We start from the raw sequence: 16277 nt of genomic DNA, 5'->3' as shown, positions 1-16277 counted from the left end.
TTATACAAAAGGCTCCGAGTGCACAAGCTGTCATTTTTCTAATCATTCATGAATAAGTACTCTATAAGTGAGAGTGGGACTGAATCTGTATCTTTTTAAAATTTGAAGGCTCTATTATTGTTATTCATTTTAAAAGAAAACTTTGTTATTTACATATATCTGTAAGGAATATCCCTTGAATCTCAACTGAATTTGTGGGAAATGCGTTTTGCATTTGGTTACTGTACTGACAAACCATTGCATAGAAAAGGGAGAGAGAAGTTGGTGCGAGAAAAACATGCATCTCCAATACAAATTTATTTTAACCTATCTCACCACTATTTTTGATCAAGTTCTCCTTATTTTTTATTCAAACCCATTTGTGGGGGAAAAGTTTTAATGAAAGTATTAATTCAGTCAAAATAATTATGCAAAATAAACTGTTAATTTAATTGTAGACTATGTATGGAAGCTTATTTCAAAGCAAATGTTTGGGTTCAATCACTAGTATTTAAAATCCTATGCAGTAACTGGTAATTTGACTTAATTCAACCTTGTCATTATTACTTCCTATGTGTCATTTAAAATTATTTTATTTTCACAGATTTACTATAGAAAAATAAGAAACTTAGATTCAGTCAGCTTGAGATAATCACTATTACCATTTTGATCGCTAGCCCTCTAAATATATATGTTGTTAGATATGATACATAGATTTCCATGAAAATGCAAATTTTGCAAGGCTGTAAATTTGTGATTCAATGAATAAGTGCATAGTAACAGAATTAAATTACAACACATCTACGGTTTTTATTTTTTATTTTAATTTTTTTCTGAAGTACAGTTGCTGTACATTATATGTTACATGTGTACAATATAGTGATTCACAATTTTTAAAGGTTATACTCCATTTATAGTTATTGTAAAATATTGGCTATATTCCTCATGTTGCATAATATATCCTTGTAGCTTATTTTATACCTGATAGTTTGTATCTCTTACTCTTACTTACATTTTTTAAATATGAAATTTTCTCACAAAATACATTTTCTATTATTATGATATTTTTATCATATACTTTTTATGGACTACATATAACTTCATGACTTTTATCAGGCCCTAAGCTTGAATATTTAGATTATTTCTAATTTTTTGCCATTTTACTTATTTAAATTTTTTTAACTTAAAATTTTTTTCCAGCTTTATTGAAATATAACTGGCATATAACATTGTATAAGTTTAAATTGTACAATGTGGTGATTTGATATATGTATTACTGCAAAATGATTAACACAAGAAGGTTAGTTAACACATACATCACCTCATACAGTTCCCATTTGTGTGTGTATATGTGATCTTTTGAAATTTTAAACAGTACTATAATTGAAAGGCTTTGACTACATCTTTGGATATATTTGTACTTATTTTATTGAATCATTCCCTAGTCATGGGACTGCAAAAGAGATGTGCCCATTTTAAAGATGTTTATTGAATACATATATATTCAAATTGTGCTAAAGAAAGATTGTGTCAATTTATATTCTCATAGGCATGGCAGTGCCCATTTTTCTGACTCTTGCCATTCATGAGTTATAATTTGCATGCAGTCTGTTTGGTATTTAAAAAATTATATTTCAGGGTTTTAATATTATTTGCTTAAGGTATGCTTAAACACTTTATTCATATATTTAAGGGCGATTAGTGTTTTGTTGAAGAGTTCAAAGACTTTATTTTCCTCATATTAATGTCCTAGCATTCTTTATATATGAGGGATTTGTCATACAGATTTCATTATATACTCCAATATTTTAATATTTTATTGAAATTTTAAAATTTAGTTATTTATGGAAATTTTATTTATTTAATATCTGACTATTAAATGGATTTGTTGTTTTTGAACTGCTCTTTTCCTTTAAGATGTTGCCTTTAGGGTTATATTTTAGAAGAATTAATATTATATAAATGATATTATGTAGATAAACACTTCCATTTCCTTATAATATGTATTTTATAATAAATCTATTTTATATATTTGATAAACTATTTTTAAAATTTTAAGACTCAATTTTCTACCTTTTACTCTTGAATTTACCAGAATTTACATTGTTATTGTAAATAAGGTCTTTTTTCCTTTTAGGGTACGATTGACACTTGAATAACAGGGGTTTGAACTGTGTGGGTCCAGTTATAGGCAGAGTTTTTTCAATAAATGCTTACTACAATATAAATGATCTGCAACTGATGGACTCTTTGGATGCTGGAACCCAGGATATGGAGGACTCTGGACCCTTTGAAAAATTATAGTTGGATTTTCATTTGCATGGGTGTCGGTGCCAATAACTCCCAGAGTTGTTTAAATGTCTAACTGTATGTTCTTATTGCTGGCACATAAGGAAGTGATGGATTTTGATCTTTATTGTTTCTTCACTTGCAACCTGGCTGAATTTTCTCATTGGTTGACTCTTACTGACCCCCACTCTCGTACTGAGCCCAAAGTCCTGCCAGATGAAAATCAAGAGGGGCAGTGCAGACATTTGTTCTTGTGTCAGCACTGACATGCTTTTCCAGAGACAGTGGTTGGGCCATAGATTGTCCCCTGGTCTAACCTTATTGCCCAGGCTCCCTGCTTCCCCCTCAGGCAAGGCAGGATTTCTCTTCATGCAGTGATCCAGGTGCCGGTCAGGAGACTCCCTCCCATGGTCTTGCCAGCACTGTTTCTTGCAAAAATCCCTTGAAATTTTGCACATGTGAACACTGTTGCCTGGGTTTAGGATCTACAGGTGTAGATTTTGATACCTTTTTTACATTCCTTTTATCATATTAGTAGGATTTGAGAGGCAGGGAGGGTTAAAAAGGTGGGCTCCATTTTCACCTTCAACCAGAATCTTCAAAGTCAGTTTGTTTATTGGTTATCCTGTGCATCTTATAATTTAGAGAGTTTAAAAGAGCGGAAATTAAAACTCTTACATAGAAATTGCTGTTTCTAGAAGCCACATTTGCTTTTGTCTCTCTCTACCTATTCTTTAACATTGCATTTCTAAGCTGTGCTCTGCTATAAATAATGAGTGCTGTCTTTGACTAGTAATAGATGAAGAATCAATGCATATCATCTACCATTACAGCTTCTTGATTGCATGAAGAGGCTCATGATCTGGGGGGAGGGGCTTTGTGATTTTTTTTTTTTTCTGGTGCAAATGTAAGTTACTGGATCACCTATCCTACGTGCGACTGCAATTCTGATCCTTATTTCCAATAAAAGAGTAAAATTCGGTTGTTCACTTTCAGGAGTTTCCGACAGGAAGGAATTCTAATGTAGAAGGAAGGAAGGAAGGTTTTCCAGTATGTACTGCAGAAATCACAACTCACAGATGCTTTAGTTATGTTAGTTGCTTCAATGCAATGGGTTTTCCAACACCTTTACCACCCACTTATATGTGACCTTGAGAAAAGCTCTTCCTGTTTGAAAGCATGAGTTTCTCAGTAGCCAGCACGGCATTTTTGGAGAAAATGACCACAAGGCACAAGAAGCTCACTAGTCTAATATTCTGTTGTGTAAAGATTGTGATCTATATGGCTTGGCCATAGGACACGCAGACCATTAGAATGGCTGGTTGCTGTGAGTGGCTGAGATTGGGGGTGAAATAGGGTAACTGACGTCCCTCCCTCTGAGAACAGTCATCAAGTCTGGGGGCCGCAGGGACTGCAGGGGGGTTGTTACACTCTCACCACATTAGTGAGTAAGATGCTCACGTTCACTCACCGAGCTTCTCACTGTACCTAGATTTCAGGTCATGATTTAAGCCCAGCCAAGAGTTTCTTCTCCTCTTTTACCATAAATAGAAATACTAGGCCTGTGTGATAGAGTTTTCTGGGCTCAAGTCTTTGCCTGCTGTTCTGTGCCGAGCTGCAGATCTGCTGGGATATTTTCTGCTGCGTGAGCAACTCAGCTTCTATTCTGAATATTTTATACATTCTGTGCATGCTTGGCAGAATAAGGGCTTTCACCAGTGATGAATTCATAGTATACACATTGGCAGCTTTCCTGAACCGGTTACTTTAATGACATTATCAATTAGCCCTAAAAGTTGAAATTTAAATGAAATCCACAAACAAGCCTTTGAATCAGCTAATCACAGGAGATGGGCCTAACAGCCCCTATATAATTAGGCAGGACAATAGTGAGGGGAAATTAATTGAGGGGTGGAACATAAAGGGCACTGGGTTCTTTCTCCACAGCTTTGAAAAATTCTATAACGCCAAAGGGAATAGAAGAGATTGGGTTATGAAACGGGTAGAATCAATCAATACTCTTTATCCTGTTTATTGACACATTTAATCTTTACCCAAGAGCTCTGCTGGCCATTGGAGATACAAAAGGGAGGGAGTGAAGAGGAATTACTTACTTAACCCTTTCTGTCTGGCAGATGTGACACTCATTGAAAACCATTTTATTATCTTTAATTTTGACAATATTCTGCAGAGTAGAGACTTAGTAGGTGAAGATTTTATGGATGAAGAATCACTCAGGAGATGGAACAATAGTGCACAAGAGAACACGGGTGGGAGTGTCATTGAGAAGGAAATCCCACTATTTGTGGAAATGCAGAATGTGTACTGTAACTGCTGTTAGGGTTAAAGGAAGGGAGAGGCTGACAAGGTCGGGACAATCATGAAAGGCTTCAAGGAAATTAGACGAATAAATGTGACTTAACACAGGTGTAGGATCTTAAGCAGAGGCCAACAGGATGGGCTTCTAGAAAAAAATATTCTCTTTTGCTTCTTTTTTATTAGGTCATGTTTTTTTCCTCCTAAAAGAATGATCTTTTTTTGCATTATGCTTAACTTTTAAAAGAAATTTTATTGGAGTGTAGTTGATTTACAATATTGTGTCCGTTTCAGGTGTACAGTAAAGTGAATCGGTTATACATATACATATATCCACTCATTTTTAGATTTTTTCCCCATATCGGTCATTACAGAGTACTGAGTAGAGTTCCCAAGAATGATCTTTAAAGGAGGGAGGAAGACTAGAAGGAGATTGTGTGTGTGTGTGTGTGTGTGTGTGTGTGTGCGTGCACATGTATGAGAGAGGGAGGAAGGGAGAGAGAGAGAGAGAAAAACAGAGAGACACTGGTGCAGAAAGCACCAGTGAGCACTAGAGAGGAATCCAGAGACAATTTCCTTCATGAATCATTTTTCTATCATAGATGTGTATGTGTTTGAGAGTGAGCTCTACTTGGTAGGGCCGTTTCTAAGGCTGTCCAGCATGCTTGTGACTACGAAGGAGCTGGCTTAGCTGCAACCAAAGAGTATGGAAGGGAGATTCTCCATGTGGAGAAAAATGTGTCTCCTCTGAGAACTTTTATCATGTTAAGTTTGTTCTAGAGTCAGGCATTAGAAAATTCATGATATTATTTAACTTTGTTCTGGAAGGCAATGTTATAGTTTACAAAGATCTTTCACAGCATTATGTCTTTTTTTAGATTTTACCTTTGCAAAGATTCTGATGATAGAAAAGATAGTATATAATATTATATAAAAGATAATAGGTATTATTGTTTGAGCAGCTATTTTCAATTATTTTGGGTACTTACCCAAGAGCAGAATTGTAGGGTCACTTAATAATTCTATGTTTAACTCTTTGAGGCGCCACCAAACTGTTTTCCACAGTGGCTAAACCATTGCCTTCCCACTAGTGATATATAAGGGTTTCAATTTCTCCACATCCTCACCAAGACTTGCTATTTTTCACTTTCTTGAGTGTCGCCATCCTAGTGGATGAGAAGTGGTACCTCATAGTGGTTTTGATTTGCATTTTCCTAATGACTATTTATGCTGAGCATCTTTTCATGTGTTTGTTGGCCATTTGGAGAAATGTCTATTTCAGTTTTTTGCCCAACTTAAAAATTGTATTTTTTTTCTTGTGGAGTTGTAAAAATTCTTTATATATTCTGGATACAAGATCTTTATCAGATATATGATTTGCCAACATTTTTTTTTCCATTCTGTGAGTTATTTCACTTTCTTGATAAGGTCCTTTGATTTGAAAAGTTTTTAATTTTGATGAAGTCTAATATATCTACTTTTTCTTTTGTTCCTTGTGCTTTTGGGGTCATACCTAAGAATTCATTGCCAAATCCAAGGTCATGAAGATTTACCCTATGTTTTCTTCTAAGAGTTTTATGGCTTTAGCTCTTATATTTAGGTTGTTCCATTCTGAATTAATTTTTGTATGTAGTGTTAAGTAATGCTCAGATTCATTCTTCTGCATGTGGGTATCCAGTTGTCCCAGCACCATTTTTTGAAGAGACTATTCTCTCCTCATTGAATGGCCTTGGCACCCCTACTGCAAATTAATTGGCAGTACATGTACAAGTTATTTTTGAATTCTCAATTTTATTCTATTGGTCTGCATGGCTATCCTTATGCCAGTACTACATTGTTTTGATTACTACACCTTTGCACTAAGTTTTGAAATCGGACCTTTGTTATTCTTTTTAAACATTCAGGGCCCTTGACAATTCTATATAAATACAACCATCAACTTTTCCAATTCTGCAAAAAAGGTCATAGGAATTTTGAGAGAGATTGCACTGAATCTGTAGATCATTTTAGGTATTATTAACATCTTCACAATGTTAATTCTTACAATTCATGAATACGAATGTCTTTCCTGACTGTCCTAAGACAGCCATCTAACTCTTCCCCTTGCTTTCATTCTTAACCTATACTCCTAAAGCTGATCCTTCTCACAGCAGCCAAGATAAGCATTTTTAAAGGAAAATAAGATCATGTCATTCCTGTACTTTCAACCCTCCAATGGCTTCTCCTCACAATTAGAATAAAATCCACAGTCCTCACTGAGCCAGTGAGAATCTGCAGCGTTGGTCCTTACTGCTCCCTTTGTCCTCATTTTCTACCACTCTTTCCTTGCTTACTTGGCTCCAGCAATTCCAGCCTTGCCATTCCTTCACTATAGGAAGCATACTTCTCTCTCAGGACATTTGCACTTCTTTTCTCCTTTGCCTGGAGAGCTCTTCCCCCTGATATTTATTTATCTTGCTTCCTCTCCTTATTCATATCAGCTCAATGCTATGTCTTTGGAGAGGCCTTTTGTGACTATTTTATTTATAGTAGTATTCCATTAGTATCACCCCATACCCTATTTTATATTTCTTTATAGATTGATTACTACAATGTGAGAAAGGATTTTGCTTCATTCACTACTGTCATTCTAGCATTTAGAGCAGTGTCTGATACATATTAGGCAGCAACTAATTTCTGCATGGAGGAAGGAATGAATGAATTCTCCTCCAGAGAAAGAGAAGTTGAAGTAGCATAACGAACATAAATAAAATAGGATTTGGAATGAGGCAGAATTTGATTTTTTAACGCCATTCTGTCACTTATCAACTGCGTGATCTCAGTGAATTATTCGACCTCTCTGGACCTCAGTTTGGAGGACATGAAATGGACATGGTAGTATTTTACTTGCAAAGTTGTGGAGAAGCTTGGCTGTTAGGCATGTGAATCCCCTGGTACAGTGCTTGGCAAGAAGGAAGTACTTAAATAATTGCAGCTATTGCTATGGAGATTATTTCTTGCCCTCAGCTAGGTTAAAACACATGAAAGTCATGTTCCTTAGAAGACAGTAATATATTTTGGCCTCTGGACTCAGAGCTGCAGTATTGAAATTGCTTGGTGTCTGATTACACAAAAGACCGAGTTTTCCTAAAATTGCTCAGCTAGTTTCCAGGGGTTATTTTCTCTTGTTTATTGTTTTTCCCCCTCGAAGAAGGTGTATTTTGGTTTCTGAGTCCATTAGGAATTTCAAAAGAGATACATGTATATTGATAATCCAGAGCTAGCTTGTTGCCATGAACATTATTTTGAACCTTCAAATTTGTAATCAAAATTTCATTGGTGTCATAGTTAACTTCCTCTTGAAACTCACATACCATTTTCTTAGTGAACTGTTGAGAATTTAGTAAAATTCTTTAGCCAATCTTAAACTGTACTGTGGATGACTTAGTCACAATGCAGATAGAAACAAATAAGAGAGACTACATATGTCATATCATCCATTCAACCCCATTATTTTATATTCACTGCTGCCACAGACAAGTCCTTTGTTAGGGACTATATTGTATCGTATCTAATTCCAGGGTTGGGAAATAAAGTTGCATTAATGATGAGAGGACTGGCTTGGTACATAGCCAGGTGCAAATGGTGGAAGCTTAGTGTTTGATTCTGCTGATGTGCTCTTTTCGCTCAGATCCTGGAACACCATCCCCACTGCTCCTCTTGGCTCTTGTCTCTACTGCAGGCTCTCACATGATGTTAAAGAACTCTAAGGAATCAGTCTTTCAGACAGACATGAGCTAAAGATTCTGACATAACTGCCCACGGGACTGGCATCAAGATACTAAATTTGTACTGAAAAAAAAAAAAGCAGCAAAATCAATCAGATTTATGAAACTGCCGTACCAGAGGGTGGGTGGGCACCTGGAGGATAGATGTTATTTATTTTCTTTTTTTTAAAACAATAATTATGCATTATCTAGAATGCTGAGTGGTAGAGGTAAAATCTATTCAATAACTCAGTGATTTGACAGTTGAACCATGCTTGCTAATATTGTTTCACACAGCACATTAGACACAGCTTGTTCTCAATAAATATTTTTCCTGCATAATGGCTCTCATACACTTCTTTTCCCTCTGATTTTGAGTTGGCAGCCATGATACCCAAGGAGTCTTCATCTTGTTAGCAAGATGCATTATCTCGTTGGCCATCAAAAGATTAGAGCAGAGGAACAGCTGGAAACCAGCAGGGATGGGTGGGGGGAAGAAAACCTGCTCTGTAATTATTTCATTTCTCTTCTTTGACAGCTTCCTCCTATTCTAAGACATGGATTCAAAGTGACTGAGTGCCTCCCTCCCTGATCCTGTGTCAAGATGAGCCTTGTAAATTAGGGTCACAGAAGTTGCTTTACTTTCCTATCACAGTGAAATAATGTGCTAAAGCTCCAAACTTGAAGCATGGAAGAAAGAATAGATGTTAAATGTAGCCATAAATATACTCACGTTTTTCTCTTTATTTTTCTTAGTAACCTGAATGGATACGTAGTCCTAAGCAGTACTTTCCAGGGACATGGGGCCTATTTAAATAACAGCTACTTTTAAAATCTGGATTCCAGTTTTTCACTGTGTTTTAATCAGTGAAAGTTAATTTTGAAGAAGATATTTTAAAGAAAGGTAATAAGTTTGGGTGAAAACTCAGTTTAGATTCTATATTAATTGTGCTTTCTATTGTTTTCTTGTTCCCACACTTAACTCTAGGCTGAAACAAATCAATATAAAAGGATCAGACATAAGTGAAGACGATGACAAAACTGGATTTGGCCAGATATGTGTACAATGCATTTAGTGTCTGGAAACATAAAAAAAAATGCACAAACTGTGATGAGACAAAATCAGTTGTAATGAACATGTGCTGAATTTCAACTCTGTGCTAAGCACTTAACATGTATTCTTTTATTTATTCTCTAAAACAACTCTGGGAGATGATAGAAATAGTAAAGTAGAAAATGTGCATAGTAATAGCTATTTCACAAAGTTTTTGAAGTGCTTTAATAAGCTAGTTAGCTACACAGATGGCAAAATGCCTTCGACATAACATAATTTATGCATAATAATAATTGATTCCCCTTTGAATTTGACATAAAAGAAAAATCGAAGCTCAGTGAAGTCAAGTCACTTTCTCTAGGTTTTATCACTGGCAAATAGTGGCATAGCTGTTCTAGAACTCAGGTGTTATGAGAGTCCCTTGGAAAAAAGGCTTTTAGGACCCCCAATTCCCCTAACATTGTCATGAAAGTATTTTTCTAGCTCACAGAAAGCAGGCGGGACAAACAGAATAGTAAGGTAATAGGGTCTGTGCATTCCTCTTCAGGATTAACATACATTTGCAACAAAAGAAAAAAAATGTATTAGGATCTGAAAATTCCCTTTTAAAAGTCTCTTTTGGCTTTGAATTCAGACTTGCTCATTTTTTATGTCTATTAATGACTTTCAGAGTGAACTGGGATACGTATAAAAATATTCTCAACAGTGTTATTCATAATGGCCCAAATGAGAAAAAAACACATGTTCATCAACAGAAACACTATACATCAATTAAAATGAATAAATGTCTGCTATGCATTCATTAGCCAAGTGTGTAAAGAGATCTCAAAATATAATAATGAAGAAATATGTATAATAATGTGTAAAAGAAGCCAAACTAAAAATACATACTGTACAATTCCATTTATATAAAGCTAAAAATAAGCGAAACTAAACCACATTATTTGGAAGTTCATACATAAGTATTAAAAGTATAACAAAAAGCAAGGAAATGATCACCATAAAAGTCAGGTCAGGGTTATTCCAGGATATAGGAGAGAGTTTTAATTAGGAACAATAAGTTGAGTGCTTTTGGAATGCAAGGATATTCCTTTTTTGTCCTCAGAGGTGGTTTTAGGGATGTTTACTTTACAATAATTCATTAAACTGCACATTTATATTTTATGCATTTTTCTGTAGGTGTGCTATATTTTACATTTCACAATAAGAAAGGTTTCAAAAAAGAATAGAAACTTGTCTTATTGAGAAGACACATTTCTTTGATGAGAGAAGTAATAGAAGGGGTTAGAACACTTGATTCCCATTCTCATGATGTGACTTGTCCCCTATTGGAACGGATGCCAGGTCAGGCCAGCAAGGCCTGCTGTCTGCCTGGTCACGAGCCATCTGAGCCAGTGATGGGGCCTGGGCCTCTGGGGAAATGCCTGGGTCTTTCCTTCACGCAGAAGTTGGGAGATAAGCTGGAAATGATTTGGATAGTGTCGGACACTGCTTTTATGGATCATTTTAGTGAGTTTATCTTTGGGGATTCTGCAATTTCTTTCTCACCTCAATAGAAAGAACCAAACTATACTCAGACCCTAAAGAGAAAACATCCTTATTTTCAGCAGACCCCCAAACATCAAGTCAGTTTCACTCTGAAATCTGTTACATCAGCATTAGTAATCATTTTGCATGGTTGCTGAGCTTATTTCAGGGGACTGCTCATCTGTGAAATTAGGTGTGTCTGCCCCCCGATTCCCTGAGTGAAATGGTTTCAGGGTGGACATGCGGTTGAACTAAGTCAGCTTGAGGGTGGAGTGTTCTGAACAAAAGAAACCCAGCATCCAGATGGAAGCAGCTTGAGTGGAAGCAGCCACAGGGGCTGCAGGGCAGAGGCTGGGAGCCTGTATCTGCTAAGGATGTAAGATTATCTCAAAAGTCAGGGCCTGGGCTGCTCGTCTTGACATGACATTTGTAAGATCCAGAACGAGGTTTGAATGTGAGGAGGATGTAAAGGACGCAAGTGATACTTATTTTAAAAAGAAAAATACAGCAGTCAGCTTGAGTGTCTACACAATCTCATCGGCTTCCCTGGTCAGTCAGTTCTTATAACCAAGGCTGATTCTTGACCGTGGTGCATGATTTAGAGTCGAGGCTGTATGCTAAACAGGACAGGAAATAAGGTGGGCCCTGGAGGGCTTTAATACAGAGTCTGGGAGGTCCGTGTTCACACTGCCAGTAGGAACCTGAAGCAGAATTCTAAGGCAAATAAAGTTAAAGAATCAGATTTTCCCCCATTCACTCCATATGTCTAGAGTTATGCCTGATTTTTTTTAGAAAAAGAAGATATCTTCACTGGCTAGTAAACTGCCTGTGACATTTTGGTGATTAATAAATTACTTTGTTTGTTAAAGATTACATAGAAATTACAGAGCCACTTGCTCGTTTTAACTTATTGAGCTCCTTATATCAAAACAGAAAGATGGGGTCCTCTGCGTCTTGTAGTTGTCTGCAGATGCTGCCCCATCTGACTAGTTTCGGTACAAATAATTACAAACGGAATCTAGTTTAACAGGGGGTCATGGAAGGCACATCCACCACTTGTGTGATGTTAAACATTTTCAATGATTCTTGATGCCGGGATTTCCTCATCTCTAAATCAGAGATGACCACATTTTCCCTAAAATTGTTATAAAGATTAAATAAATAAATAAATATGTATATGTAATACACACACATATATTATAAATATATATATAACCTCTTTAATCTCATTTAATCCCACATATATGTAACATGCCACATCATACCATGCTCAATAACGAAAGTCATGGTGCCATGCTTTTCCCCATACGCTGGTGTTCAATGAAAAACCTCACCTACAGGATAACAAAGTAATACCAATGTGTAACTGAATATTTTGCAATATAAGATCCATGGTTTACGACGTCTGAGTGATTTTTAAAGTAAAATGTATAAAAATAACTTATACATCTTTACTACCTATAAGCAAGTTCTCTTTCGTGGATTAGGAACTCTTTATAATTTACAAGGAGAAAACATCCTTAATTTTGGTGGGCCCGAGAACATCAGGTCAGTTGGACTGAGCAGGTCGGTGCTTCTTATATAATTTTGTTTTTATTTTATCGACTGAAATAAGGGCGCTCTCTTGCCCTTTCTACTTCTAAATACCATGTTTAGATTGCATTTCTTGGTTTTTCTTCATGCTTGGTTTAAGCATTAGTTACTGAATTTCTCCTCTGCCCATCCTCATCACATACACGTCAACAGCCTGTCACTCTCTCTAGTTTAGATTTTATAACTTTGGTCACATCAATGATTCTCAAACTTTAGAGTGCCTTAGAATCACTTTGATAGCTTGTATAAATACAGATTCGTGGGTCCTACTCCGCTCTGATTCAGTAAGGGAGAATCCAGAGACTTTGCATTCCAAACAAATTTCTAGGTGATGTCATGATGTTGTTGGACTGGCCGAGGGACCACACTCTGGGAACCACTGGGTGACATAAACATTTTATCTTCACATTGTAAAACATACGTTATAGCTGAGCCCTGTATATATACCATAGTTGCTTTCTGTTTCTCATCGATACATTTTTGTTCTCCCTGAAGTTAATAATTGTCTTTTCACCATTTGATTTAGTTTGTATGCACCTATCATTAAGTTATACCCAAATTCTCTCTCAGTGATGTAAATCTCCCAGTATGTTCAGATTCATTAGGTATTTTTAAATATCTTTTAAAAAAATAAATATCCCAGAGTGTTTTTTGACATGCTCCAACATGGACTGACACACACAGCTGCTGTGTTGAACACCCTACTTTTCAGATTTTGTAGCTTTTTAAAAAAGTATCTGAGAATGTCTTTTTTTCTCCCCTTTTATTCCATTGAAAGTTGGTTGACTAAAATTCTAGGTTGAAAGTAATTTCTTTTTGAAAGCATTGTGCCATGGTCCTCTGACTTCCATTGTTGCTACTGAGTAATCTGACACTATCTGATTCTTGATCCTTTGCAAGAAACCAGTTTTCTTTCTGGAAGTTTTAGAATCTTTTCTTAATCTCCAGTCTTCTGAAATTTTTCAGGGGTTCTAGTGTAGGTCTATTTTCATCTATTGTGCTGAGCACGAAATGGGCTCTTCCAATCTGGAAACTCACATCCTACAAGTCTGAGAAACTTTCTCCAGTTATCTCGTGGATAATTTCTTACTTTCTATTTTCTCTGTCCACTTTTTCTGTGACTCCTATGTGTGTATGATGGACATTCTGGAAAAGCTGTCCAATTTTCTTATCTTTTCTCTCCATTTTCTAACTCTTTATATTTTAGTTCTACATTCTGGGAGATTTCTTCAAATTTATGGGGTTTTTTTCCTCATTTTTAATTCTTAACATCTCTTTCTGGCTGTTGTCTTAATATTTTTTTTGAAGCATCCTGTTTTTGCTTCATGGATGTAATATCTTTTATCTCTTGGAAGGTATTAATATAGATTTAAAAACTTTTTTTCTCCCTGTACTATCTCTGTGTCCTTCCTGTTACTTTATGTGATTTCTGTCTTTTATAATACACTTTTCCTCAAATATGTGGTAATTGTTGACTGTAAATTCTTATTTAAGAGTGGGCTACTAAAAAGCCGACTGGATGCTTTTGTACCAATGAATAGAGTTGTTTGTCTCTCACTAAACCCTCACTGCCCAGGACCATGGAGCCCTGTCTTCTTCCACCTCTGGAGAGACATGATAACTTATGTGATAGAAAGACCATGAGATTTGCTATGAAGATCTGCATGTAGGGTCCTGAATCTCCCCCTTAGAAGCTGCCTGAGCTTGAATAGTTGTCTTGCTTTCTCAGTGTCAATCTGAATGCTTAGAACAGTGTATGGCACATGTCATACATGTAATACATATTTGTGGAATGAACAGATATCCGCAGCTGAGAAATGAAGATCATAACACCCCCCTCCTCACTTTGTGGAGTTATTTAATTAAGAGAGTATGTCAAAAAGTCCCTTGAAATTATCAAGTGCTACTCAAATTTCAGAGGTTATTATCAAAGAGACGCTAACATTTATTGCACAAGTGCAGTATTGTAGGGAGGGTGCTGTACTGGTCAGTTTCACTGCAGGCATATCCTTCATAATACATGTGCAAGTATGGATGCTGTGCTTCTGTAAAATGAGAAGCATTGGTTTTTTTTTTTTTTTAAGGATAGAAAAGACATAATTTAATTTTTTCATAAAGTATAATTTTTAAAAAACATTAACCCAGGAAATCATGGTCGTTGGTGTTTGCAGATCAGGAAATAAAATATTTCATCATCACACAAACACCTTATGTATAAACCAGCTTACATAAATAATGAAATTACTTACAGTGTGAAGCCTAGAGTATACTCCATTCTTTGTTGTTCTCATTAGCATAAGCAAACGTATAAGTTCCTTCTTATATCTTGAGAATGAATGATGGATGTTTGTTTGAACCACCAGGGTTTCTCATCATAGCTGAAGCCGTTTTATAGTGTAGAATTTCCTTTTCCATTATTAAGAATGAAAGTCCATTCTCGAGTATATGTGGTCCAACAACTAGCATTCTCAGGGTTTGTTGCTTGTCTGTGATTAATACTAACTCCACCTTCTGTTAGCCAGTACCCTCGTGGACCATGCGGAATGGCATTGGCTTTGCAGCTTGTATTTAGGACACTTGTTGCAAGGTTAAGAACTACTTCAGAGGGGCTTCCCTGGTGGCGCAGTGGTTGAGAGTCTGCCTGCCAATACAGGGAACACCGGTTCGAGCCCTGGTCTGGGAAGATCCCACATGCCGCGGAGCGACTAAGCCCGTGAGCCACAATTACTGAGCCTGCGCGTCTGGAGCCCGTGCTCTGCAACAAGAGAGGCCGCGATAGTGAGAGGCCCGCGCACCGCGATGAAGAGTGGCCCCCGCTTGCCACAACTAGAGAAAGCCCTCGCACAGAAACGAAGACCCAACACAGCCATAAATAATAAATAAATAAATTTTTTAAAAAAAGTAGAGGAATTTAAACAAAAACTCCTACAGAAACTCAACATTTTCTGAGTCAACAAAGTTGAGCCCTCATAGTAAAAAAAAAAAAGAACTACTTCAGAAAATGAAGTTTCTTTAAACAACTCTTTAAACTCTTGATCAGAGGTAACCTCCAGTGCATTTATGCTACTATGGCAAAGGGCTTGTGGACACTTTTTCACAGAATCCAGCTCTCCTGGTCCACGAACAAACTTTGTTACTTCTGCAGCAAGTCGTTTCTGAGGACGCCGATTTTCTGGCTCTGTGACATGCTGCTGCATTATGTCATTAATCTCTGGAAGGGGTGGAAAAGTGAAGGGCTTTCGGTACCTTTCTATTGAATCATCTTGCTGCCTGACAACCGATACAATTCAAAGGGAGGTATCTTAACTCTGTGTAGCCAAACAGCACTGTCAGGTGACTTGCATGGTTTTGATCCACTTGTAATTAGGGGAACAGTGATTCCAAATACGTCTTCTCCAGTCATCTTGTGGATGAAATCATAACCGGACATGAGATTGCTTAGCTCATCAGATCCACCCAGCCGGATCAACAGCCATAACGCTGGAACAGGTAGTAGAAGTCATAGGCCTGGAGCATTCAGTATAAGAAGAACTCGTTCATAGGCCTGGAGCACTCAGTATAAAAGAACTCGTTCGACCTCATGATCTCAGGGCTCTAGTGCCGACGAGTCTGAATGCTCATGCGCAAGCGTCCGCCCGCCTCTGGTCGGAAGGGCATAGAGTCCTGCGCTGTGAAGCTGCAGGTCGGCCCATCAGCAAAGAAATGCTTATCAGCTGCTGGAGCCCTCTGCGCAGGCGCAATGGCCCCTCCCACCTGCGCAATCGCTTTGAAGG

General features: G+C 37.0%; 1 pseudogene across 1 annotated transcript; it reads right to left on the bottom strand.

The window, feature by feature from the left end:
* Positions 1-13251: 13251 nt before the first annotated feature.
* On the bottom strand, positions 13252-16020 carry LOC309665232 (tyrosine--tRNA ligase, mitochondrial pseudogene; annotated as a pseudogene). The gene has a single exon. The product of its transcript is annotated as a tyrosine--tRNA ligase, mitochondrial pseudogene (transcript).
* Between the last annotated feature and the right edge of the window lie 257 nt (positions 16021-16277).

This window comes from Balaenoptera physalus (assembly GCF_965194825.1).
Source record: "Balaenoptera physalus genome assembly, chromosome: 7".
In the NCBI taxonomy this organism is placed as follows: Eukaryota; Metazoa; Chordata; class Mammalia; order Artiodactyla; family Balaenopteridae; genus Balaenoptera; species Balaenoptera physalus.
This window is presented reverse-complemented; position numbering and strand designations above follow the sequence as displayed.